Below are 25,056 nucleotides of genomic sequence, written 5' to 3'. Positions count from 1 at the left end.
AGATAAATCATCTCGAAAGGCCTAGTGTTTTCAATTAGCCATCCTCGGAACCTCAGGAACAATATTTCTGCTCATGGTTCCCAGAATGGCCCACAGGCAGTCAGCCCTACGCAGTGCGTAGACAGCAAAGGCTGAAGCCCTTCCTAGTCCTGTGAGACTTCAGCAAGCTGCCCCAGCCTTTGCACCTTGGTTCCACGGCCTGTAGTTGACAGTTGTGATGTTGTTCCTCATGGGGTTAGCATGAGGGTTGGTATGGGGAAGAATGTGTAAAATACTCAGTATAATAGCCAAGGAAGAACAGACCATAGCTGCTCTGACTTACTACATCTCAGGTTAGCTAAAACTGAAAGGGAAATCCTATCCGGATCCCAGCACCGTCACCACCGATGGGTGGTTCTCCTGAAATGATGTTCGTGGTGGCATGGCGGCCTTCATTTCGTCAGCCTGTGGCTTTTAACTCAGTGATTAAGAATACTTTCTGAGGGCTGGAGAGATGGCTCAAAGATTAAGAGCATTGCCTACTCTTCCAAAGGTCCTGAGTTCAATTCCCAGCAACCACATGGTGGCTCACAACCATCCGTAATGGGGTCTGGTGCCCTCTTCTGGCCTGCAGGCATACACGCAGACAGAATATTGTATACATAATAAATAAATATTTTAAAAAAATTTTTAAAAAAAGAATACTTCTTTCTGTTCTTAAAGTTCTGTTTCCAGGACTTAGATCTGGCAGCCCGCAACCACCTACAATTTAGCTACAGGGAATCCGTCTTAGTGACTGGTCTGTTGCTGCGAAGAGGCAGCGTGACCACGGCAACTTTTAAAAGACAGCATTTCATTGAGGGCTGGCTTACCGTTGTAGAGATGGCGTCCAGGACCATCAAGGCACGGGGTACGGCTGCAGGCAGACAGGCAGGCACCGGAGCAGCTGCTGACCCACAGGCATGAAGCAGAGAGAGCTAGACTGGCGTGGGCTTTTGAAACCTCAAGGCTCACCACTCCCCCCCCCCCCCGCCATGACACACTTTCTCCCTCCAACAAGACCCCCTAATCCTTTTGGAACACATATTCAAATTTATGAGCCTAAGGGGGCCATTCTCATTCAAACCGCCACAGGATCCAACACCCTCTGCTAACTTCTGGAGACACCAGACGTGCATACATATTACGCACATACATGTGGACAATCAAACACCCATACACACAAAATAAATGTCAATAAATATTTTAAAAGAAGAAGGGAGAAGAAGAGGCAGAAGATGAAGAAGAGGAGGAGGAAGAAGACGTCTTTAGCCAATTTGTTTTTCCATACGCTGAAAATTGCGACATGGGGTGTTTTCTTAGGATAACTGAGCCCGAGCAACGCAGAGACACACACTAAAAGGAACCCAAGACCGTGTGTAACTACTGTTAACTTGTGAGATACCGACTGAAAGTTTGCCAACATCCCGATAAGAGAAAGATGTGTGCGGACTGCAGAAGTCAGCCAGGGTTTCAGGGTTTCTATATTTTCTTTCTCTGTTGTATTTTAACCTCAAAACAATTCTGGTGGGAGAGGAAGGGATAAACATGGAGACCCAGAGCCTAGAAACAGGTGTTAGCAGGCATGCACGGGAGTGCTTCTCCGAGAGAGGAAAGCTTTTTTATAAAAGCTGTATTTGTGGGCATTTCATCTGTCTATTTAAAGGTCATGGCCTTTGAGCAAAAGCTCTCAAAATTAAGCGTGTGTGTTTATAACCAAGACACGCATTCTTAACACTGCTAGAAATTTCTGAATTTTGACAAAGACCACAATTAAGAAAGGTAACAGTTCAGAGCCAACTAACCAGGGCTCACGGAGACTCACAGAGACTCGCAGAGACTGATCTGACAGCCAGGGAGCCTCCGTGGGACTGACCGAGGCCCTCTGCATACATGTTACAGTTCTGTATCTTGGTCTTCTTGTGGGACTCCTTAACAGTGCCAGCGGGGGCTGTATCTGATTCTTTTGCCTGGTTTAGGACCCTCTTCCTCCTACCGGGTTGTCTCATCCAGCCTTAATAGACGAAGCGGTGCCTAGTCTCACTGTAACCTGATATGCCAGCACTGGTGGACATCCATGGGAGGCCTGCCCTTTACTCAAGAGAACCAGAGGAGGAGGGGGTGGAAGAAAGAGGGGAAGTGGCAGGGTAAAGGGACTGGGGTGGGGGGGACATTGGTCAGGATGCGGAAACAAAGAAGAAAGGAAGCCGACTGGTGTCTTCCTGTTTCTTAGTTTCTATGCCTTTGTCACCCTCGAAAACTGCTCAATATTTAACATACCCTAAATGTTATTTTAGCACTATTTAATACAAACCAAATTTCCAGGTTTCCAGAAGAAACACATTCACTAGACTGAAAGGTGTAAATATATCTTTAACTTATCTCCCATACTCTTCATGGTTGAGCTGGGAAATTAATTGCTCATAAATGGAAATATGAATGGCTTTTATTATTTGTCTTTCAAGTGACAGGAACTGTGTGTCCAAATTTGGAAAGCGGTTGCCATAAATGCATGGGAAAGGCACTGACTGCTCCACGCTGTTTTTATATGTTCTTCTAGAAGGACAAGATCTCAGCGGCGCATCGTCTTCACGCTCGTCATTAACCACAACTCTGATCTCAGGAGGCGTGGGCCTTCCCTGCTTCTTTCCCATCTAATCGTGCACTTGTTTTATTTTGCAACTGCTCCCCTGATTTCAATCATTAACAGAACCATTGTAATAAAATGAAGTCATTATTTGATACACAAAAAAAAGAAAGAAAGAAAGAAAGAAAGAAAGAAAGAAAGAAAGAAAGAAAGAAAGAAAGAAAAGCAAGTTTCTACGCAGGAGATAGAAAACCAGCAATAAGTTATAATTCCGAGAACAATGTCTCAGTCTTCCTTGGGGCTTTGTCCTCTATCTGAGTTCACATCTCAAACTACAGCGCGGTGTCCAGTCTCCTCGTGTGACCCAAACCAGTCACGCAACCTCCAAAGCAGCAGGGAGAAATGTGATAGAAGCCAGTCTACCAGGGAACGCTCCAAGACAGCGTGTGAGACAGTTGTCCTGTGCATGACACACCAAGCAAGAATAGCTGGGCTATTTTGAACAGCCCTGCAATGACGACATCATATGAAAAACCGAGTATGCATGAGGGACCACTGACAAATTCCGAGTGAAGAGCCCAAAATATTGGAAGACAAATGATGCTCCAGTGGCCAGGGACTCTCCGCCAAGGAATGGCATAAGCTATTTGCTTCATCCTACAATAACCCTACAACATCAGTAGTGTTACCTACAACATCAGTAGTGTTACCTCCGTTATCATCACACAAGGAACCTCAAGGGCAGAGAAGCCAACCGACATCCCCTAGCGCGTGGTGCGGCCAGGACTGCACTGTGAGCTATCTGCCTAATAAACTTGCCATGTCCTCTCCGTGACTCAGCACACCAAAATGTATCTTTTATCAGTATCATAGATCCTACACAGGTCATGGAGGGGCTCTGCTCTTCACAATCACTCCAAAGCAAGCATGCAGAAGCTACATCTGAGCGCAGACTTCCCAGTGCATAAAGACAGCTTCCCAGTGCATAAAGACAGGAAAAAGAAATGAGTGCTTCACAAGCTTGTCACCTGGAAGGAACATTACGTCACTTCCTGTCTTAGCTCCTTAATCATTTGAAGACACGGGCCCGTGCCTATAGGGGAACTGGGCCGTGCCATCTTGCCTTGTGTCAGGGAAACAGAGAAGCAAATATTTCAGAAAAGACGTCAGCCAACGGGATTTTTCACAGGTGGAATGTGTTGGGTGCGGCCGGGTGGTCGAGCATCCAAGAACTCCTCCGTGTTTTGGCCATGTTGAAGACTCACAGGTGTGCACATCGCAGGGAATGTGCTGTGAACCCCGTAGAGAACTATATACTGTCTAAAACACATCTGGGCCTCTCATTCTGGTCCCACGGGTGCTATTTTATGACCGTAAATTGTAGATAACTGATTGCATTGCAAAACAATTCTGACCTGTCCAGTAAAGTTTAAATTCATTTGCCCCCCCTTACAGCGGCAGAAGTCAGTTTTGCTTCCGTGGGCATTCATCTCAATTCTTGATAATGAATGTCACTAGATTCTTTAAACTGACTCCAACACCCATCTGGTTCCTCAATTACAAACTAGGCAAAAGTCTTCACTATAAACATTCTGTGTGCATGTAGGTCATAAATTCAAATTTTTTACAAAATCTATTCTAACTGGACCATTCTGTTCGCAATAAATTTTAATTGCATGACGGGTTATAGAAAAATTGTGAAGATAATACAGAAAATTTCCATCCACTTAGTGCTCACCTTTCCCTACATATATGCTACACTTATTTAAGGAACCTTGACAGATCAAGGAATCCTTTGTATAAGGAAACAAAACCTCACACTCTATCATATTTTCTCGTTTGAAACCCATGTCCTTTCCCGGTTTGAGAATCCCACCAGGATACCCCATTGGAGGCGGTTAACTTTCTCCTCAGGCTCCCCATAGCTGAGAGTGTCTCGCTTCCCTTGTTTCTACTGGACTTGACAGTTCATACCTGTATGAATAGAGAACTCTGTGGGATATTCCTCAGCCGGTGTCACCCCGTGTTTCTCTATGATCAGACTGTGGCTGGTTTTAAGAGGAACTGCATGCCTGCCACATCATCTCCAAAAATACAGGATTAAATGGTCTTCACTACAGGGCAGTGGGGACTCACACCTTTAATCCCAGCACTTGGGAGGCAGAAGCAGGCAGATCCCTGTGAGTTCGAGGCCAGCCTGGTCTATAGAGAAACCCTGTCTCAAAAATCAAAACAAAAACAAATGGCCTTAATCAATTATCTACATTTTCCCAATTTCCTTCACCATAAAGTTGCTTGTCCCCCCCCCTTTCCATGTTGCCTTTTTGCATCCAAATGACCACAGAGGTCTGAAGAGATGACTCAGCAGACAAATGCTCACCAGTCAATCATGAGGACCAGAGTTCGGATCCCTAGAATCCATATGAATGCTGGGTAGGCAGAGAAGTCTCCTGCAATCCCAGCGTTTGGAAACACAGACAGGATCCCCAGGGCAAGCTGGCTAACTACAGTAGCAGAATCAGCAAGCTCTAGATTCAATTAAAGATCTACATCAGGAAATAAAGAGATAGCAATCAGGAACGACATCACATGGTCAACTTCAGGCCTCCACACGCACATGGAGTTCATGAATACCGCACAAACACACATGAACATGTACACACACACACACACACACATACACACAAGCACATAGCAAAAAACAGAAAGCACTTATGGATCCTCATGTTAAACCCAAGACTCTACTGCAACACTAATCTATACCCTAACACAGAGGTTCTCACCTCGTGGGTTGTGACCCCTTCGGGAGTGAATGACCCTTTCACAGGTGTGAAAACACAAATATTTATATTTACGACTCATAATAATAGCAGAATTACAGTGATGAAGTAGCAATGAAGATAATTTTATGGCCATGGGTCGCCATAACACGAGGAGCTGTATTAAAGGGTCGCAGCCAGGAAGGTTGAGAACCGCTGCCCTAACAGCCAGTCTGGGTGACCTGGCGCTCCTTCATTTAGCTTCTGAGTCTCTTAGATACAATGCATATCGCTGCTGGTTTGATGTTGTGTTTCCTTTCCTCTAAAGTGCTTCCACACTTTCTGGCCTTAGCAAATCTGAAGGCTCGCTTGTCTATTTCCTGGTCAGCCTTAGAATCGGCCCCGTCTCTAAGAAGCCCTGGCTCATTTAATCGCTACGGGAGCTTCATCCCTTACTGTTTCTGGGCTCCCTCGGCTAAAAGACGAAGGAAATGTAGGCATGTATTATAACTCTCCATAAACATCTATCTAGAAAATCTTCCAAATGCCTCCAACTCCAGCCATATTAAGATAAATACAAGGATAAGACGTTCAAAACCTAGACCGTAACGATCACTACAGCCTCCTCCTGTGGATAATCCACGAGCTTTCATTCCACGGCCACTTCGTTCTGGACACCACTCCCCTCGCTCACTGGGCTGTGGGGTTCCAGTACACAGAAGTCGCAGGATCAAGGTCGGTAAACCACGCCCCAGATGAAACAACCCTTTAATCTGAGCACACCGCTCACTCCTCCTTTCTTCTTCATTCTTTCTTCTCCTTTATTCTTCGGGCTCCATTCTTTCCAAAGTTATTTAGTTACCACCCTGTGCCCTCGTTCCCTTCAGCAACATTGTTTCCTACACGGCTACCACCACCACAATGGTTTATCGCTTTCTTCATTGACCCTGAAGGCCCACGGACTCCCAAATGATTTTTTAATTTGAGTACTTTCAGTTTCACTCATAGTACAATAAAGTCATAATTATTTTAATAAACGCATATCATCATAGGTTCACAGTCACACTTGCAAACAAAATACTTTCATTAACTTCAAAAGATTCTCTGTTTTACATACTCAGTCCTACCCTCAGGCTCCCACCAAATTCTAAGTGTTTTATATAGTTGTGTTTATTTAGATAAATGTATGTAATTGTTTCCAGAATAGAGTTAGAATCATACACTACAAAGATGAACACATTTAAGATTCATCCATGTCTTCTGTGGTTTGGTAATTCATTCCTTTCTGGCACTGAATAATATTCAGTTCTATGATGGAGCACAGACCACCCATCCGCTGGAAGACGTCTAGGTGGATTCCAGGTTTCCTTGATTTTGAATGAAACTTCCGCAAACATTCTCGAGTTTTTACGTGGACACAGACTTTCAGGTTGATGCGCTAAGTGCTTAAGAGTATAATTTATGGACTGCACAAAACTATTTTTAGCACTTTTAGCTTGTAAGGTCATTTTTAACAGGCAATCTGTCTCCCAAAATGACTATCTCATTTCCTGTTCTCACCATCAATGAGCGAGGTTCCTGGAGCCCGGCATCCTTGTGAGCGGCTGGTGCTGTTGGGGCAGATTTTTCACTCTGTGTTATTGGACTTCTGCCATTCTGATAGATGTATAATGTTATCATATCGCCGTTCTAATTCACAATTCCCTGATCGCAATAACGTTAAGAAATCTCATATGCTTCTTTGACTCACATATACACACACGCACAGGTGCACGCGCATGCATAGACACACACCTACACATGTGTGTAGATGGACTGGAGAGATAGAAGAGGGGAGAAGAGAGACACTGAGAGAGAGGAGAGATTCTTCTTTAGTAAACATTCAGCTTTTTCATCCATTATTTAATTGGAAAGGTGATAACGGCAGAATAAATCCCTGTCACGAGCACTGATATGTGAGTGTGTATGTGTATATGTGTATATATATACATATATGTGTGTATATGTATGTGTGTGTGTATATATATGTATGTGTGTGTGAGGATATAGTTCCTCCTCACTCTTATTTGGGGACAGTTTGCCGGCTGTAGTCTGAACTACCCTCCTCCAAAGCCAGCACCCTGACTACTGTGTGTCCCAGGCTCTGAGTCACGGTCACTGGTGAGAGCGATGTTGGTCACTGTTATACCGACAGCTACTGAGTGCTGCTGTGTGCCGTGGGGAAAGTGGTGATGACCCCAGTACTGTCAATACTATTGTGTGCTGACTGTGTGCAGCTGTGTGCGGCTGTGTGCTGCTGTGTGTGGCTGTGTGTTGCCGTGTGCTGACTGTGTGTGGCTGTGTGTTGCCGTGTGCTGACTGTGTGCGGATGTGTGCTGACTGTGTGCGGCTGTGTGCTGCTGTGTGCTGCTGGGTGCGGCTGGGTGCGGCTGTGTGCCCTGTGTGTGTTTCGTGGATTCTGCCATTTGCCCATCACAATCCCCTTAGGAGTTAGGAACAGCCAATGGTTCTGTTTTATGAACAGGGACACTGAGATATAGGCAACATTAAGAAACAAGCTCATTTTTAGAAAACAGAGTCCACAGCCTGTGACCTCACTCACTATAGAACATCCTATACTGCTTAGAAACCAGAAGGCTAAAAAGCTAGAATAACTTCTATTCTTTCTCAGTTCTAAAAAAAAAATCCATCTCAGACACAAATCAGTCATCACTACCTATGAGCCAGAAATGATACAACACTAATCTCCCCAAAAAACTCACAAATAGCAAAAATAATATCATCTTGGACAAGAACACACTGCGACTGACTAAGATACAGAGGCAATGTGGACCGTCTTTGCCTCAAGGATGGACTACTTAGACAAAGGGAGAGCGGGCCATGTCTAAGTCACAACAGCGTTAAGACATGTACACCCAGTTCTGGGCCTAACACGCCATCAACTGTAGCTTCCAACGCCAGCAACTTGTTCTGTAGAGATCTGTAACATGAGGGCCGGTTTGTTGGGGTATCTGTTCCCGCCCGGTACCCCACAACCAGCAACTCCCAAGGAAAATCACACACAAGACTCCATAAGATTATAAACTGATTGGCCCTTAGCTCTGGCTTCTTATTAGCCCTTGTAACTTATATTAACCCAGTATTCTGATCTATGTTAGGCATATGGCTTGGTACCTTTTTCAGTTGGGCAGGTTACATGTTGCCTCTTTGGTGGTCTGCGCAGGAATGGCAGAGGGAGCTTCTGCTTCCAGAATACTCCCAGTCTCTTTGCTCCACCTCTACTTCCTGTCTGGCTTTCCTGCCTATACTGCCTGCCTGGCCAATCAGCGTTTTATTAAAATATGATTGACAGAATACAGACAATTCTCCCGCACCAGAGATCCAGATAATCCTCCCATTGTTCAGTGAAAGAAAAACTTATGCCGGTGGTGAGAGAGACGATGGTTCTAGAAATCACCACAACTAAAACACTGTGGGACTGTCCCGATAAAAGAATGACCCTTCACTGCGTCTCAGTCTCTCTATGACCTAGCCCTCCAGTGCCCGAACTAGCACTTTGAGACAGAAATCACCTCATAAGACACAACTCGAGAAGTCGGCGCCTTGTGGGAATGAAATGGCGCCACCTGCGCCTCAGCATCAGGCTCCCCAGCATCTCAGCTGAGCCTGGACCAGTCCTCTGCAGAGGGGCAAAAGAGCTCGCACCTCCCACAAGCTCAGCTCCCAGCTCCAGGTCCTGCGCCCTACACGTCCAGCTGTCACCAGGAGTCCGATGTGTTTGGCTTTGTTTCCATCTCGTTCTTGAAAGCTAACGTTTTTGAGTTTAGGTACAAACCTCTTCGAAAGATCATGGTACTAGCTGGTTTTAGGGCACGCTGACCGAAGCTCGAATCCATTTAGAAGGTGGAGCCTCACTTGAGAAAACACCCCCACCAGCTCTGCCTGTGGGAGAGCCTTGCGATGGATGATTGATGTGGGAGGGTCCACATCACTGTGGGTGGGGATACCCTTGGGCTGCTGGCCGAAGGCTGAGCAAGCCATGAAGAGCAAGCTAGTGAGCAGCTCCCGCCATGGTCTCTGTATCAGCTCCTGCCCCCTACGTTCCTGCTCTGAGTTCTGCCCTGACTTCCTTCCATGACGAACCACCGGAGAGCTGCGAAGAATGGAATAAACCATTTTCTCCCCCAGGATGCTTCCGGTCGTGGTCATTTTATGACAGCAGAAGAAAGTCTGACGCACATCTCTTGGCTCTTGCGTGCTTGACAGAAAACCCCCTTCTGAATTTATTTCTCACTTTAATGTGTCAGAAATCAGACTTAGTCTTGGCCTCTTGTATCATGGAACTGCTTACATGCAAATTTGATACTTTATTTTGCATCGTTGATTTGACCGATACTGTTGATCACTGATCGATCCTTAAGATCAACTTAAAGACGGTGAAGCGGTGTTTCCAAACCTTCAAAATCTCAAACAGCAAAGCAGGGCAGGCTGTAGGCAAACTCCCTCCACAGGACTAACTTTGTCAACCAACTGCCTCTCGTCTGGATGTTCTCGCTCTTATCTCACCGCAAATGCCCTGGGGCGCGCAGCCAGAACAAGAATTTGGGTTCTCTGGAACTCTCCACGGTATTTTGGCTTCTTGAGAAGACTTCCATGTCCCGTTTTAAACAAATGTTTCTTTATCCAGCTCCTGATTCCAGTGCTGTGAGTCATGGTCCGGGTTAGCTCAGGAGGGAGGGAGCAGCTGGGCCACTGTGTCACTCCTGTCCGAGCCACTACTCGGGGACCTGCCACTCTCGTGCAACAAGGAGCACCTCCTAAAGTCATGCGGCCACAGCTTCATCTTCTAGGATCCCATCTAGAGCAGTCTGAGCGGACTAAATGCTGTGTGCTTTTATCTCTGCGTTCCCTGAACGCCACTGAGACTCAATCAATGTTTACTGAAGCAATTAATTTTATAAATCATCCAGAGATTCTCATTTACTAAAGCTGTCTAATCACACCTGTTTCATGAGCTGAGGGTCTTGACGTGAAAATAGGAGCTGAGCCATGGCAGCTCATGCCTTTAGTCCCAGCACTCGGGAGGCAGAGGCAGACGAATCTCCGTGGGTTCGAGGCCAGCCTGGGCTAGAGAGAGAGTTCCAGGACAGACTCCAAAGCTACAGAGAAACCCTGTCTCAAAAAACCAAAAACAAAGGAAGGAAGGAAGGAAGGAAGGAAGGGAGGGAGGGAGGAAGGGAGGGAGGGAGGGAGGGAAAAAGGAAAAGGAAAGGAAAGGAAAGGAAAGGAAAGGAAAGGAAAGGAAAGGAAAGGAAAGGAAAGGAAAGGAAAGGAAAGGAAAGGAAAGGAAAGGAAAGGAAAGGAAAGGAAAGGAAAGACAACGAGGGGCTGGCAGGCATCTCAATGACAAGAGAATTTGCTGCACAAGTGTGACGTCCTGAGTTTGGATCCCCAACACCCACACAAAAATATCTGGGTGTAGTGGCTCATACCCACAACCCCAGATCTGGAGCGAGTGGAGATAGGATGATCCTGGAAGCTCATTAGCCGTCCAGTACAGCCAAATGACAAGCTCCAGGTTCAGTAAGAGGCCCTGGCTCAAAATCTAAGGGAGAGAGCAATGGAAGAAGACGCCTAAAGCTGTCCTATGACCTACACACACAAGTATACAACACACTCGCAGAACTGCCCCTCAGAACACAGGTACACACGCAAACACATGAATAGCCCCAAAGAAAGACTAAAAAACAAACAGGTTCTATGTACTTTTACTACTATATAATGAAATTCTTACTGTAGATTTGAGTTTTGCTTTTGCATTTTGCCCTGTGCCATGATGTCTATAATTAACTCTTAAGGGTCTCAACAACGGGAAGCTACATTAAAGTATTGTTACCCTCACTGGGCGCTCGCTCTCCCAAGATGGTGAGCAGAATTTAATGAGAGTCGCTTTCTACCCTTAGCTGCCAAGAGTATAGGAGCTCTGCTACTACCACGGGGTCTGAAGTTGATCTCAAAACAATACTGTATCTAGATCTACACAATTCTAATCCATTAAATTCCACCCCTGGAATATCATCATCTTACCTGCTTGAGATAAATTTTTCATGAAATGTGTGAACTAAGTATTTCTCCCCTGATCAACTTAGACTTACTCGTTTATAAAACAAGCTGTCCAGTGGTGCTTACATTAAAACGTCTTTTTAAAAATCTGTCCATATCATGGAGTTTGGTCAAGTCTTGATGTCAATATAACCTGGTAGTGACTGTAACTCTGCCTGCCTCTGTCTATATCAGAAGGAATTCGGAGGTCTGTGTAACACATTGGCGTCACTCAGGTTACAACAACCCATGTTCTAAAACTCCAGATATAGACAGGCAGGCAGGCAGGCAGATAGAAACAGATCGATAATATTTAAAAAGCGAATCCATCAGTCTTGAATATAGCTAATTTGGCTAATGGCAGTCTGTCTTCCACACCCACTATTTCCAACGAATAGGCTGGTGTGCTATTTGCACTAACAAAACTAATTTATTCTAAAGACATATATGTGATATATATATATTAGTTTTTATAAATATATATTTGCATTGCTGTTCTTTGCCCTTTGTGCTAAGAAGGCTTTAACAAAGCAGCAGCCCTTTTCACAGCTGAGCACCCTTGACGCAGAATAAAATTAGCAACCTCATTAGCACACGAGACTAACTTGGCAAACCGCTTAGAGTACCCAATATGATTAACAGCTACGTGAAACGCTTCCAAGTGTCTTCACGTGGGCATCTCTGCCTACTAACAAAAGGCCACCTCTGCCCCAGAAGGCACACTCACTTATAAAGCCACCCGGGGGGAAGATGAGTCACTCTCCATCCTGTGGATGAAATGCAGGCTCTCCGCTGCATGTCTCGCCCAAACCAAAGTCTAAGATGTAGCAAACGGAGAAAGGCTTTGATAAGCCTCGCCCTATCTGAAACCTATTGGTGGATTCCAGAGAGTGGCCTCTCCCTCAACCTTCTCACTAGGTACGGCAAAGCCATTAACACGCATTATTCTGTGGGCTCTGTAGTACCATCCAGTATTGAGTCCCAAAGGGGTGGGCGTGTCTGTCTGTCTGTCTCTGTGTCTCAAGTGTGGACATCTGTGTATGCAGAGGTCGGAGGACGATCTCAGAGGACAATCGGGTGCCCGGTCCTCACCGTCCACTGTATCTGAGCCCCTGCCTCTCCGCTGCTTCACTACCGTGTACCGCCAGTGAACTGCCAATCATTCTCCTGACTCCGCCTCCCATTTCCCAGCAGGGACACACTGGGATGTTCTGGGTGTCTGAACTCAGGTCATCGGGCTTGTACAGCAAGCACTTGACCCACTGACCCTACCCGCAACCTGGCACCAACTTTCTGTTTCTATGTTTGTTTTGAGATGAAATCCTGCCCAGGCTGGTCTTGTCTCAAACTTCTGAGTTCAAGCCACCATTACACCTCAGCGGTCTACAGTGAGGACTATAGACACACCGCCATGCCTGACTTCAGATCTATTCCTAATGACGCCTAAGGGGTCTGGTCTTAGAAAAGAACTCTAGCAGAACTGAGATCCACGTACGGATCCCGAATCGCGCCTCTTTCTTCCTGTGGGAGCAGGAACGCACTTCCTGGAACGCTTCTCAATGGTTTCACGGGGATTCAGGAGCAGCCTGTGTTGGAACCTCAGGTCCAGGCTATGTTGCAAGCTACTGAGCAAGTGTCTAGCTGTTCTGAAATCTCATAATCTCCCAGTCCAGTCAACGTCCGATTCCAAAGGTATCCAGGTCCTGGGCTCGGTACAGCAAACATCTTCCACCTGAGCAGGGGACCAGATCAATGAGGGTAGAAAGAGAAACATTCCGAGCCAGGAACTCCCTATTCTGCCTCTGCAGTACTTCTGATACCTGGGAACAGTGATTGATCTTCCAGAGGCCAAGAAAATATATCGCATAGTAGTAATTTATATTAAGCCTTTATCGTTTATGAAACACACGTGATTATTTTTTAATTCCTGAAGAACTCCTGGCTTTGGGTAGGCATATCCTCTCAAATATTTTCCCTTTTCTAAAGCGCTAAACTGGTATTAAGGGGTTAGTAAATCACGCTGGGGATACGGCACAGGTGGCTGAGTGCTTGCCCGCCATTATGAACGCTGAACTTTAATCTCTAGCACTGCGTTAACCGGACATGGTGGTGCATGCCCGCCATCCTGGCCCATGGGAGTGGAGAAAGAGTAGAAACTGAAACTAAGATGAAATACCAAAGACCCTGTCTCAAGAAAAAAAAAATTAAGACACCATCATTGGATCATCACTGCTGGGGAGACGGTTCAACGGCTAAGGGCACTTGCTACAAATGTGTAAGGACCTGAATTCAGATACATAATACACATAAAGCTACATTAAAAGCCAGCCAGAGTCATGCGCTCAACCAACTGTGCCGTATCCCCAGCATGATTTAATAATCTATTAATACTAGCTCAGTGTTTCAGAAAAGGGAAATATTTGAGAGAATATTCCTATCCGAAGTCTGGATCTCTTCAAGAATTAAAACATAACCACGTGTGTTTCGTAGTAACTCCAGCACGATGAGGAGGTAGAGAGTCAGGACAGCGGTATCACTGCGGAGTGCTGCCGGCCAAACTAGCCTAGGTTCAGCGGGGAAACCTCGTCTATGAGAAAAGGGTAGGTAATGACAGAACAGGGTATCTGCTACCCTCTGGCCACCATGTGCGTGGGCACAGGCGTGTCTACCCTGGCAAACACACACAGCACACATAAACCTCAATAGCCCAACTCTGTGGTTTGGACCATTTGGACATGAACCTGTGAGTCGTCTCTGAATCTATGCAGGCTCAGGCTGTTTAAAATGTGTCTGCTCTCACCAAACATCAATATGAAAGCTTTTCTTCCAGCTTCTTTCTTTCTACTGTGCAGAGCAGCCACATACAGTTACTAGATTTTCAACGCTGCATGTAACATGCATTACACTAACGCAAAGCTGGTCTCTTCTCCAGTCGCTTACTTTAGGAGAGTGGAGTCGGTCAGAACAAGTTGGAAAATAAGGGGGACTAGAGAGCTGGCTCAGCAGTTCAGCACTTGCTGGTCTTGCAGAGCAACCAGCTTCAGTTCCCAGCACCCACGTGCCAACTCACAAGCATCTGGAACTCTGGTTCCAGAGGATGTGATGCTCTCTTCTGGCCTCCTCAGGTACCAGGCACTAACATGACTCACAAAGACCCATGTAGGCAAATACCCATAAAATACACATAAAAAAATAATTCCTTTAAGATTAATCCTAAACTAACCTGGAATTCAAGTTGAAGGGAATTCGGGGCAAAAATAATTTTCCAGGTTTCTGGAAATGAAGGAATTTGGTTTAAGAAGCAGGACAGTGGTAACCCAGATGAGCAGGGTGAAGACCAAGTTTCCAAGCAACTAACTATGAAGAATCAGTGGGAAGTGAAAAAATAATCAGAGACTACAGACAACAATAAAAGTGAATGATAATCAAAGGACCAAGCACCTTGGAAAGTAGTGGTCAGAAGGAGGAAATGAGATCGCCCTTGGAGAAGGGGAGTTGGCATTTCTTGAATCTCTACTAACTGCTTCCAAGAAAGACAAGAGGGTGCACTTCAAACTTAAAAGTCTCTGAGGAGGGTGCCGAGGACAAAGGCAGGGACTCGTAAATATAAATGCCTGGACATCTGAAGTTAGCAGTCAGAATGAGGTAGAATCCAGCCGCTTGAAGTCCAAGAGGCTGTGAACAAAAGCCCTTGCTCCCCTGAAGACATCTGTTAACCCCTTTGTGTGTAGTGTGAGGTCTAATCCACTTAATCCTCACCTAAAACCCTGTGCAATAAATACTGCTAACCCCATTTTACAGGTGAAGAAAGCAGATCCAAAGAACCAAATTAGCTGGATTAAAACGCCACATCCCATAAACCGTCCAAGCGTCAAGCGTAGGTCTGACTTACACTGAGCTAAAGAGAAAGACGGTAAGACAGACGAAGAACTGGTTAGTGAAGCTACCTGCTTCCGGACCCTGCTGGCTAAAGCTGACAATACCAGTATTAAGAATGAAGCCAGAACTGACATTGACTGGGCCTCTCATTTTCCCAAAGAACCATGACTACATCACAGGGCTCTGTCTGCAAAGGGCAGACAGCATAAACTGTCTACGCGCACTGCTGGGAGCGCAACTTTTCCCTGGAGAGCTCCGGCTCTCAAAAATTCCAGGCCACTATCCAAAATTCCAAATACCCTCCCAGTAAGGGAACTCTGAGGTAAACAGATCCCATTCTCAGAGTGGCTGGGGAGCCTCTGGCTATGACTCAGGACATTTAGGCACTGTCTTGATTCATCTCTGCAGAGGCTGCTCTGGGGCTTCCCGGGGCGATGAGCAGGAAGTGGGCCGGAAGAAATGAATTAACTGTCACCCGCTGATGGACCTGTGAGCGCTATGGAGGAAGTGAAAGACGAGGCCCAGAAGGTGCCCAGGACTCAGGGCACAGAGCAAGTTTTAGTTCTCTCGGCACAAAATTTCACTGCCTGCTGCAGTCGTCTCTTGAAGAGGGGAAAAAAAAAATCAAGAATGAACTTTGAATAATATCCCTTCAAACCAGAACCGGCCAACCAAGGTTTCTGCAGCGATAAATGGAAACACTCCCTGGCTCTTCCAAGTACCTAAAGCAAGACTCTTCAGTCCTCTGACGTATGAATCATGATCTAAACAACACATTCTGAGTGCAAAACAGTTTCGGGGGTGGGGGGAATAAAAAGACCAGTTATGCAAATGTGGGCATACCTTCTGGAAGAAAAGCAATGAGAAATGGCCGCCACTTCTATTTCCTTGAAAAACCTTCTGCAAGGGGTGGGGATGCCCCGGGGTGAAGCACGTGCCCAGCGTGAACAAGACCCAGCCTCCACACCCAGTACATTAAAACACCAAATCTCCTGTGATAGGAACAGAGAGGGCGGGTCCTTGTTGGATTCTCCTCTCCTCTAATTTTACCAATTCTTAAATGACAATTATCCTCATTTCCCAAACAAAGTAGTCAGATTTATCCCCCGCTGAGAAAATTTTCTTAAAACAGTTCCAAGGATATTTTCTTCAATAAAATGCAATTCACTTTTATCTAAATTTTCTGTTTTAAAATCCAGTATTTTTAAGTGGCTATACATAGAAAAGCCTTTCACAGGGGGAAAAAATGCCTTTTTTTTCCTACATGGTAAATGCAGAGTAATTTTTTCTTCTTAACTTCTGATATCTAATGTCACCAACTGAAGATATGATCAAGAAATTCTTGTCCCCTTAGGTAGTCCGGCTCAGGGAACTAAACTGGCGTTTACTTCCCGCTGACCTGTAGGAAGATGCGCTAGGAAGTACAACCACTGTAAATGTTCCGAAGAAGGCAAAGGAGCCTGAAATCTAAGGGAGACAACCTTAGGGAGTCAGTTTCTCCTAAGACATGGAGGCCACTGCACGGAAAACCAGTGAGCTTGCATGCAGCTCCCAGTGCAGAGAAAAGATCATCAGACGGAGATTAGGAACACACATGACAGATTCTGTGCTCTGTGCAGAATTAAAATAGCCTAGCTATGCAAAGCTAGAGAGGGCAACTCATTCCCCACAGCAAGAACTATTTAAACAACTGACGAGCACCCAGCCAGGAGGCATACTTGAAGCAGTAGGGAGAATGAATTCCTTCTCCGTGTTTGGTCGCTCCTAATATTTGTTAATATTTATTAATAATTCTTATCTCCATATAGACATCTCGCATTGCTCAAATTCTCATGCCCAGAGTTCTCTCCTAAGTCTATTGTCTACTTTGGCTGTTTCAAGAGAGGGCCCCTTCCCCCATCGATTACACAAGCCCTCAAGCTGGGAAGCATCCTCCTGTGCCGACCCTCTTTCCCTAGGCCAAATGGGATCACCCACCAAATCCCTCTCATTGTCAGAGATCTCTCCCGGGAGCTGGAAGGTTAAGAGATGACCCTCTTGACAAGCAGGGTCTCCCACATACAGCTGCCCATTAGAATCGTCTGGAGAAAGATTGAAATTATACCCCAATGTTAGGATGGCAGAGCCGTGCTCGGGACCAACTAAACACACATCTCTGTGGGATCGACCGGTCTATTTTGAACACTCTCAGATGGTTCTAATGTGTAGCCCAAACTAAAAACACTGAAGGGAACAGGCCAGAAAGGGGACACTAAATTAAATAGCCAGACTATGGAGTGAAGTACCAGGAAGTTACAGTGAGGTGAAAATTTGAAAAGAAGATTCCGAGAAGACTCGGAGGACTTTCAGAAAACAGTGATAACCTCTCAGAAGGAAAAGCCCAGCTCTCTTCATCAGACACTGTGGTCAGAGCTCACACCCTACCATCCAGTCCCTGTAGGAGGGGACCCGGCAAACACAGGTGGACGGAGCAGCTCAAGTGTGCGCTGTCCCTAAGGGAAAACCTACAGGGAGCTGAGTGAGTCATGTACAAACAAATCGCTCCTCATCTTTAGTGAAAACCAAGTGAAGATGTGTATGGGTGTGAGCAGTGTGGACGGGACCGTCGTGTGAGCGCGTGGCAAAACACTTTCCAAGAGTCACCAAAGCCATGCTCTGAAAACCCAGGTTCTGACATGGTTAGTGTCAAGAAAATGTGCCTTTCCTAATATTTAACACTTACCTAACTAATACAAATATTAGAACTAATTACTTTGCATTACTTACTGAATGTAATATTGACCTTTTCTGCGTATGCCATAACCAAACCTTTTCTTTTAGAAGTTCTTCCCAGGGTCCCACATCCGAAGTGCATGGTGCCTTCAGCAATAGGGACTTACCTTCCACTCTGGGGTTCTGCCAAGGACCCAAGCAATAACCTACGCTGTTTTTGAAGTCTCTCGGAAAACCCAACCAACAACAGAGAAGAGGCTCTCTCACACCTGGTGTTGGGATTTCTGTTAGATCATCTATGACTCAGGGACTGGGGGTATTGTCAGCACAGATGGGATATTATAATATCAGAAAAATATTTTTTTAAATAAAAGCTTGGTGTGGGAGAATTGTCTGTATTCTGTCAATCATGTATTTTAATAAAACGCTGATTGGCCAGGCAGGAAGTATAGGCGGGTCAACCAGACAGGAAGTAGAGGCGGGGTGATGAGAACAGGAGAAGGTTAGGAAGGAGGAAGCACATTCCTCCATTCCTGCCCAGACCACTGAAGAAGCAACATGTAAGCTGCCCCCACTGGAAAAGGTACTGAGCCATTATGGCTAACATAGATCAGAATAATGGGTTAAGATAAGTCATAAGAACTAATAAGTAGCCAGAGCTAAGGGCCAATCAGTTTATAATCTTATGGAGTCCTGTGTGTGATTTTCCTTGGGAGTTGCAGGTTGTGGGGTACCGGGCGGGACAGATAACCCAACAAGCCAGCCATCATGTTACAAAAGCTCTTGTCAGAGCTGGAGAGATGGGAAGTTATAATATCAGAAAAATAATTTTTTAAAATAAAAGCTCTTGTCAGAGCTGGAGAGATGGCTCAGCAGTTGAAGCAGGAGCCTCCTGCCTTGCTAGAGGACCTGAGTTCAGGTCTCAGCCCCCTCAGGCTGCTCACAGCTCTTGAACTCTGGCTCCAGGAAATCTGGCGCCCTCTTGTGACCGATGCAGGTACCCACACACACACGGAGCATAGACTCACACAGACACACAACATGCACATAAATAAAAATAAATCTTTTAAAAAGAAGAGGCCTTTCTCCAATCAACATGACTGAGTGAAGCTGTGGCACTAGCAAGGGTCAAAGTGAAATCGCTGTCAGATGATAGACTTTTCATGCCAGGCAGCTGCTCTATTTTACCACAATTTTCTCAAGAACTAAGGTCAGGTGGTACCTGGTGTTACAATTGTAGCTAATTGAATCCTGAACTATCACTAACCCAGAGCTTTGAGGAAAGTCACCAAATGAGTGCCACAAAGTTTCATAGTGTCTCCTTACCACAACCAACATCGAAAAGGAACCGAAAGGGAAACCGTTAGTGTGGAGATGTGTTAGCTTCACAGGACTCCTTTTGGGGGCTTTTCACAAATCTTTTGTCTTGGTTACCTGTGAACCCAGCCTGTAACATGGTTTTGATATATATTTTGTACAAAATGTAGCCTCCTGTAGAAATAGAGAGAAACAATGACACAAGACAGAACCAGCCACCTCCTGGCCTGGGTGTCAAGGTTTATCTCTGATACTTAATCCTGCAACTGAAATTCTGAGAAACCTCAGAAGGCTTCAACATCCCCTTTATACAGATCAACTCCTAAAGAATCAGGGAAGCTCATTCACACACGAACTCCCACACACCCTGACCCGAGGGTTATATCTCAAGGAGAATTTCCATCCCCTAGCCAGCCAGCGGTGCTAAGGGGAAGCCTTGACATTTGCCATTTTAAAAGGCAATAGCGGGAAATCCCTCCTGATTGGCTTTCCACTGAGTTCACTTGCACATCTATGCACACAGTCCTGCCTCTAAAATGACCAGGGAACTTCCGGTTGGAGGAAAGAACACAATTTCTTCTCTACCCAGATTTGCTCCTCAGTAACCGAAATCTGTCCTATCCCATTCTCTCACCACATGTCGCCAATGATCTGACACGGCCCTCACACGTCACCAAGATTGACATCTGCCAACTGCCAACCTGGTTGTGTGGCCTCCAGGCTCTATAACCCCCAACTGTTACTAAAGTTACCACCCCATCCTTCAGCAACGCACTGGCTTGAAACGCCTGACGCATTCTCTGAGAATCTAACTTCCAGTGTTCAAAACCTACAGAATGCATCAAAGTCAGGACGTTGATCGAATCTACCTATAAAAAGAGTCTATAACTCCATAAAACTGGCAGACCCAGAATTCTCTTCTCTTCCCTGGTACACAAGAAGGGTGGGGGTAAAGAAAGAGGGGAGAATGGGAGTCAATGCCCACTAATCCCCTGAAACACAGGCAGACCCATGTCTTTGCTTGACATCCAGGCTTTTGCTGTTGATTTGTTGGTGTGTGTTGGGGGTGGGGGAATCTTGCAGTTGAAATCAGTAAATCTTCTTTTCCTTCTAAAAGTAGATGTCTATAAGGGTTGATCTGATTTCTTTTATTGCCTGTATTATCGTGTGCATAGATCAAACTTTCTTACTTAACCTAGGAAGTTATTTTGGGCACATAGGTCTTAAGGGAATTATGACTTGGGCTGAAGATCACTTGGAGTAAAAAAAAAAAAAAAAGAAAGAAAGAAAGAAAAAAGCAGAAGACCTGGGAGCCAGTGCCAGTACCCAAGAGGCACGGATAAGTCCTTAAATCTTTCGAGGCATACCTCGAAAGCAAAACTCTTGGAATCAGTGACCTGCAGGTAAGGCTCACCTGCCTCCTGCCCAGTCGATACCCTCGCTCCTTAGAGAGCCGGCAGCTGTGGCAGGGACTGCGTCACCTCCTTACCTCGAGTTGCTCAGAATCTCTGCCGTCCAGGCTTATGTCTACGTCAGAGTGGTCCTTCTTTCCTAAGAGGAGTTTTCTGCCCTGGCTCTTGGCTTCATTTCTTCTGCCACGTTGCTGTGACTTGAATGGGACCTCCATGCCTCTGGCTCAGACTGGCCACTCAAGTTCAACAGGTCCAGTACTTACAGCCTTCTGGGTCCCTCCCAGTAGCCCCTGACCTTGTACTGATCAGTGGCTTCCAGGCTGTTGCTTTATTACAGTTCTACTCTACAGCATAGAAAGTATATACTTCTCTCTGATACTACCTTCGAGGTTCATGTCTTTCTCAAAGCTGTATGTCTTCCATTGTCTTACACATAAGACATAAGGACTCAATCCTTACACATAAGGACTCAACCCAAACTAATAACCACAAAACAGACTCAAAGTCCCTCGGAGATCGGCTCCAGATTGTAACTGGTAAAAGCTAACTTGCATTGTGGGCGGGGCCTATCACGAGAACAGCAGACTGGAGACACAGACATCTTCCTTACTGTCATCAGCTGACCACAGAGCCCCTCCCCCAAATACCACTTTCCAGTGGACATTTCCCATCTCTCTAGTTTGGGACCTTGCTCCAAATTTCCACATTGGCTAAGAGAGATTGGTAATGTGGACTTGAAATGCTTATAATCTCTGGAGAGAAAAACAGATATAGAAATTTTGAGAGATGGAACAAGCTCTCTGCTTTAAGTTTCTCTTATAATTTTAGCAAATACTGCGACAAAAAATGTATTGCTTGTCAAAATGTTAACTTTATTTCTGAAAAAAACACTTATATGGGACAACTCTTTTGCTGTGCAAACAATAAGAACAAAAAATAGGAACAAGAGTACAGGAGAGTCAGAGGTTATGAAAGAAACCAAAGTGAAGTCAAATGCTCCGTTGATATTGTCCATCTTCTTTGGGAATTTACATCAGGAGTGAGCCAGACAATGACCCCGGGTCTGTGAAATTGTTTCTCATACACTGCTAAACACCATGGCCTCCTCTGTCCCCAATGCAAATGTTGCTATTTATATTATTGGACAATATATTCAAATAGATAGCAATATATGCTACGCCATATTTTTTATTATCTTTACTTTCATTCTCCCAGCTGACATGTATTTTATTTCCTCTGAGCTCATCTGATTAAATGCTAATCATTATTTGTCTACTTCATCTGATTTGTTACTCCATTTTACCTAAACTTTGTATTTAGTCTTTCCTTCTTTGTGTACTCTAGAACATTCTTCTATGAAGTTGATGCCTTTTTATATTGATTGACTGATTGATTTGTTTACTTGTTGATCTCTAACTATACCCATCACCACCCTAAATAAAAATTAGATAAAAATTCACAAATACAAACTCTTGCTCTCCAGGACCTTCCATCTTAGGAGAGGAAACAAGCAATAAGCGTATGCACACCGGGCATGGCACACTCCTGCAAATCCATCACTCCAGAGGCTGAGGTAGGAGGATCTTGAGTTTGAACACTACCTTGCTCACACAGTAAGATCTTATCTCAAAACAAAACAAGTATGGAGCAAGATATGGAACTCAAAACCACCAGGGAGTGGAGGATAGGATGAGAGGTGAAGGGTAAGAGAAGAAAATCTCACAAAAATCTAGAATATTCCTCCTACAAAGACTTTATGTACCAGGTCCCTGAGGCAAAAGACTGACGGGCTACGGCATTACATTGAATAATTGGGAAACTCTATAGCCCGTCAGATCACACCAGCAAAAGACTCCATTTAATTAAGGCTCATAATCTATTCTTTAATTACTTCCCCCAACAGAAATCACCACTGCAAACACAAAATAGTCTAAACTCTACCGGTTGCTTGAGAGTGTCCTTGAGTTAATTATTGGCGAATACCTGCAGGTATTCAGGCAATTCCAGATGGTCAGAATGTTCTCCTAGCTCTAAGGCATCTCAGAAAATGCAAATAGCCCTGTTGAGGAGCAATGGCCTTGTGTGCTCCCTCCAAAGCCTTGCTCCTATTCCTCGCCCTGCCTAAGAAAATGAAAGCCTATCCTGCATGTGTATACACAAACACACACCTGTCTCAGAATTTGTCACACTTCGCTCTAATGCCATTGACACCCAGGTACTAAGATGTTCTTCCACTGAATAGAAGCCTAGAAGGGAAGAAACTCAATTTTGTTTAAAACTATCTCAGTATCTAGAAAGTCGTACCTAAGTGTTAATGCCAGCACTTGGGAGGTAGAGACAGGAGGATCCCTGTCCATTCACGGCTGCACAGTCTGACCCTGTCTAAAACAGCAACAGTAACGATGAGGAGGAGGACACGGAGGAGGAGGAAGAGGAAGAGGAGGAAGAAGAGGAGGAGGAGGAAAAGGAAAAGGAGGAGGAGGAGGAGGAGGAGGAGGAGGAAGAGGAGGAGAGCGACCATGATGATGATTATCTGCTATTTTAATCAAAGAGGAGGTATACTGGATATATACGGTGATAAAAAAATAAACAAGCTTGTTCAGTTCCATGAGTCCCTACAGGACAGTAGCCTACTATGCTGATTGCTTTCAAGTACCACGTATAACATCTAAACTCTTCTGAAGCAAATATCATTGCTATTTTGATGCCGCAGCAGAATAAAATAATACTGAGGGAGGTGACCATGACCGGTTTTATATAAATAACTCATGCTTGAACTTGGTGTTCATGTTGAGGAACAAGGGAACGCAGGCAAGCTCATATTTAATAAATCTTGAGTGCTACCTAAAACGTTCTTTCGGAAACAGGAGATGGAGGAGCAGAGAGAAGTTAGGATCAACAGGCATTTTCACCAACAGGAGAGGGCGAACTGTGAGCGTTCTCTTGGAAGAGACGCCGAGAAAGGACTCGCTGTACGTTTTATAAATGGACCAGAAGAGACGAGTAGTCTGGTGTTTCCAATTCTGCAAATGACACACTAAGCATCTCTGGGGTGTGAAATGCCAGGCTGACAAAAATAAAACCCAGTACACTCGGGGAATGACAGGCTGTAAGTTCCCGGAGCCTCAGAATGGGATCTGGCAGCCCTCTGAGGCAGACAGGAGTCTCTCTGGTCTCCATGCCCGTACTTGCTTCCTTGTTCCCCGTGCCCTGCGGTCCTCTGAGTTATTGGGGCCCTTGGGCCTGGTGACCGATCCCGTGGAGAAGCACAGGAAGGTTAAAGAGGCCCGGGAGCTCGCAGAGTCAGCCAAACCCTGAAACCAAACCCACCCTAAGCACAGGTGTGGTGTTCCAGCCAGGACGTCGAGCCCTGTGTGCTAACAACAGCCAGCACAGCCCAGTTGCTTCAAAGGCCCAAGTGTCAAAGCATTACAACGGAGCTAGTCCCTCTCGAGAAGGACAACAACTTCCTACTTAAATGCCTGGGTGTCCCACACAGAAATGGTGAGCCTCTAATTTCTGTAACATGCGTTCTGGTCTGAAACGTATAGCTATATTTAAAAGATTACTGAATGAATGCACGATCCCTCCCTCGCTCAGTGGGGTTTAAAGTAGATCAGAGCCTTTGGAAACGGCAAAACATCTGCCTGGGCCCCTGTGGCCTGATCCCAAGGCAACACTAGACACGTGAACAACACATTGAAACACATATCTAGCGTGCGCCAAAGTTACACGTGATATTTAATAGCCTCTGTATCTCAGAATAACAGATTTGTTTTTAATACTTATAGACTTCTAATTATATCTGCTGTCATCTAGAAACCAATAATCATTTTATAGCATTGACAGCATGAAAAAAAATTTCTCTAACAAATATCTTAGTGCTTTTAAGGTTAAAAAAAATGTTTTTGTTTGCTTTATCTTAGCTTAATCCATACCCCAAAATACAAAAGTTAGCTGCTATCATTTTCTACATATTATACATAAAGAAACTGAGGCTTTGAAAAATGATATTACTTAAGACCGTAGGTCTAATAGCTTTTGAAGCAGAAATTCAAGCCCTGGCAATTTAACCCAGAAACCACATTCTTAACCTAAACAATCTCTGATGTTGTTATTCTTTGCTATAAAAATTCACTAGAAGACACATATCATACATTAACAGGTGACTCTTTCTGGGTCAAATCCTCTAATCTAGTACAAGAGAGTGTTACACAGACAAAGCCACCAATAGCAAAATCTGGAGAAAGGATCACAAGGCTGTCCCTCA

The 25,056-nt window shown here is 45.1% G+C and overlaps 1 protein-coding gene across 1 annotated transcript in view; it reads right to left on the bottom strand.

Moving 5' to 3' along the window:
* The window catches only part of Plcl1 (phospholipase C like 1 (inactive)), a 302,997-nt gene that overhangs the window by 185,378 nt on the left and 92,563 nt on the right, over positions 1–25,056 (bottom strand). The gene's annotated exons all lie outside the window — the stretch shown is intronic.

The sequence above is a fragment of the Myodes glareolus genome, chromosome 27 (assembly GCF_982192425.1).
Source record: "Myodes glareolus chromosome 27, mMyoGla1.1, whole genome shotgun sequence".
In the NCBI taxonomy this organism is placed as follows: domain Eukaryota; kingdom Metazoa; phylum Chordata; class Mammalia; order Rodentia; family Cricetidae; genus Myodes; species Myodes glareolus.
Note: the sequence above shows the minus strand (reverse complement) of the source record. Positions and strands in the feature narration are given on the sequence as shown.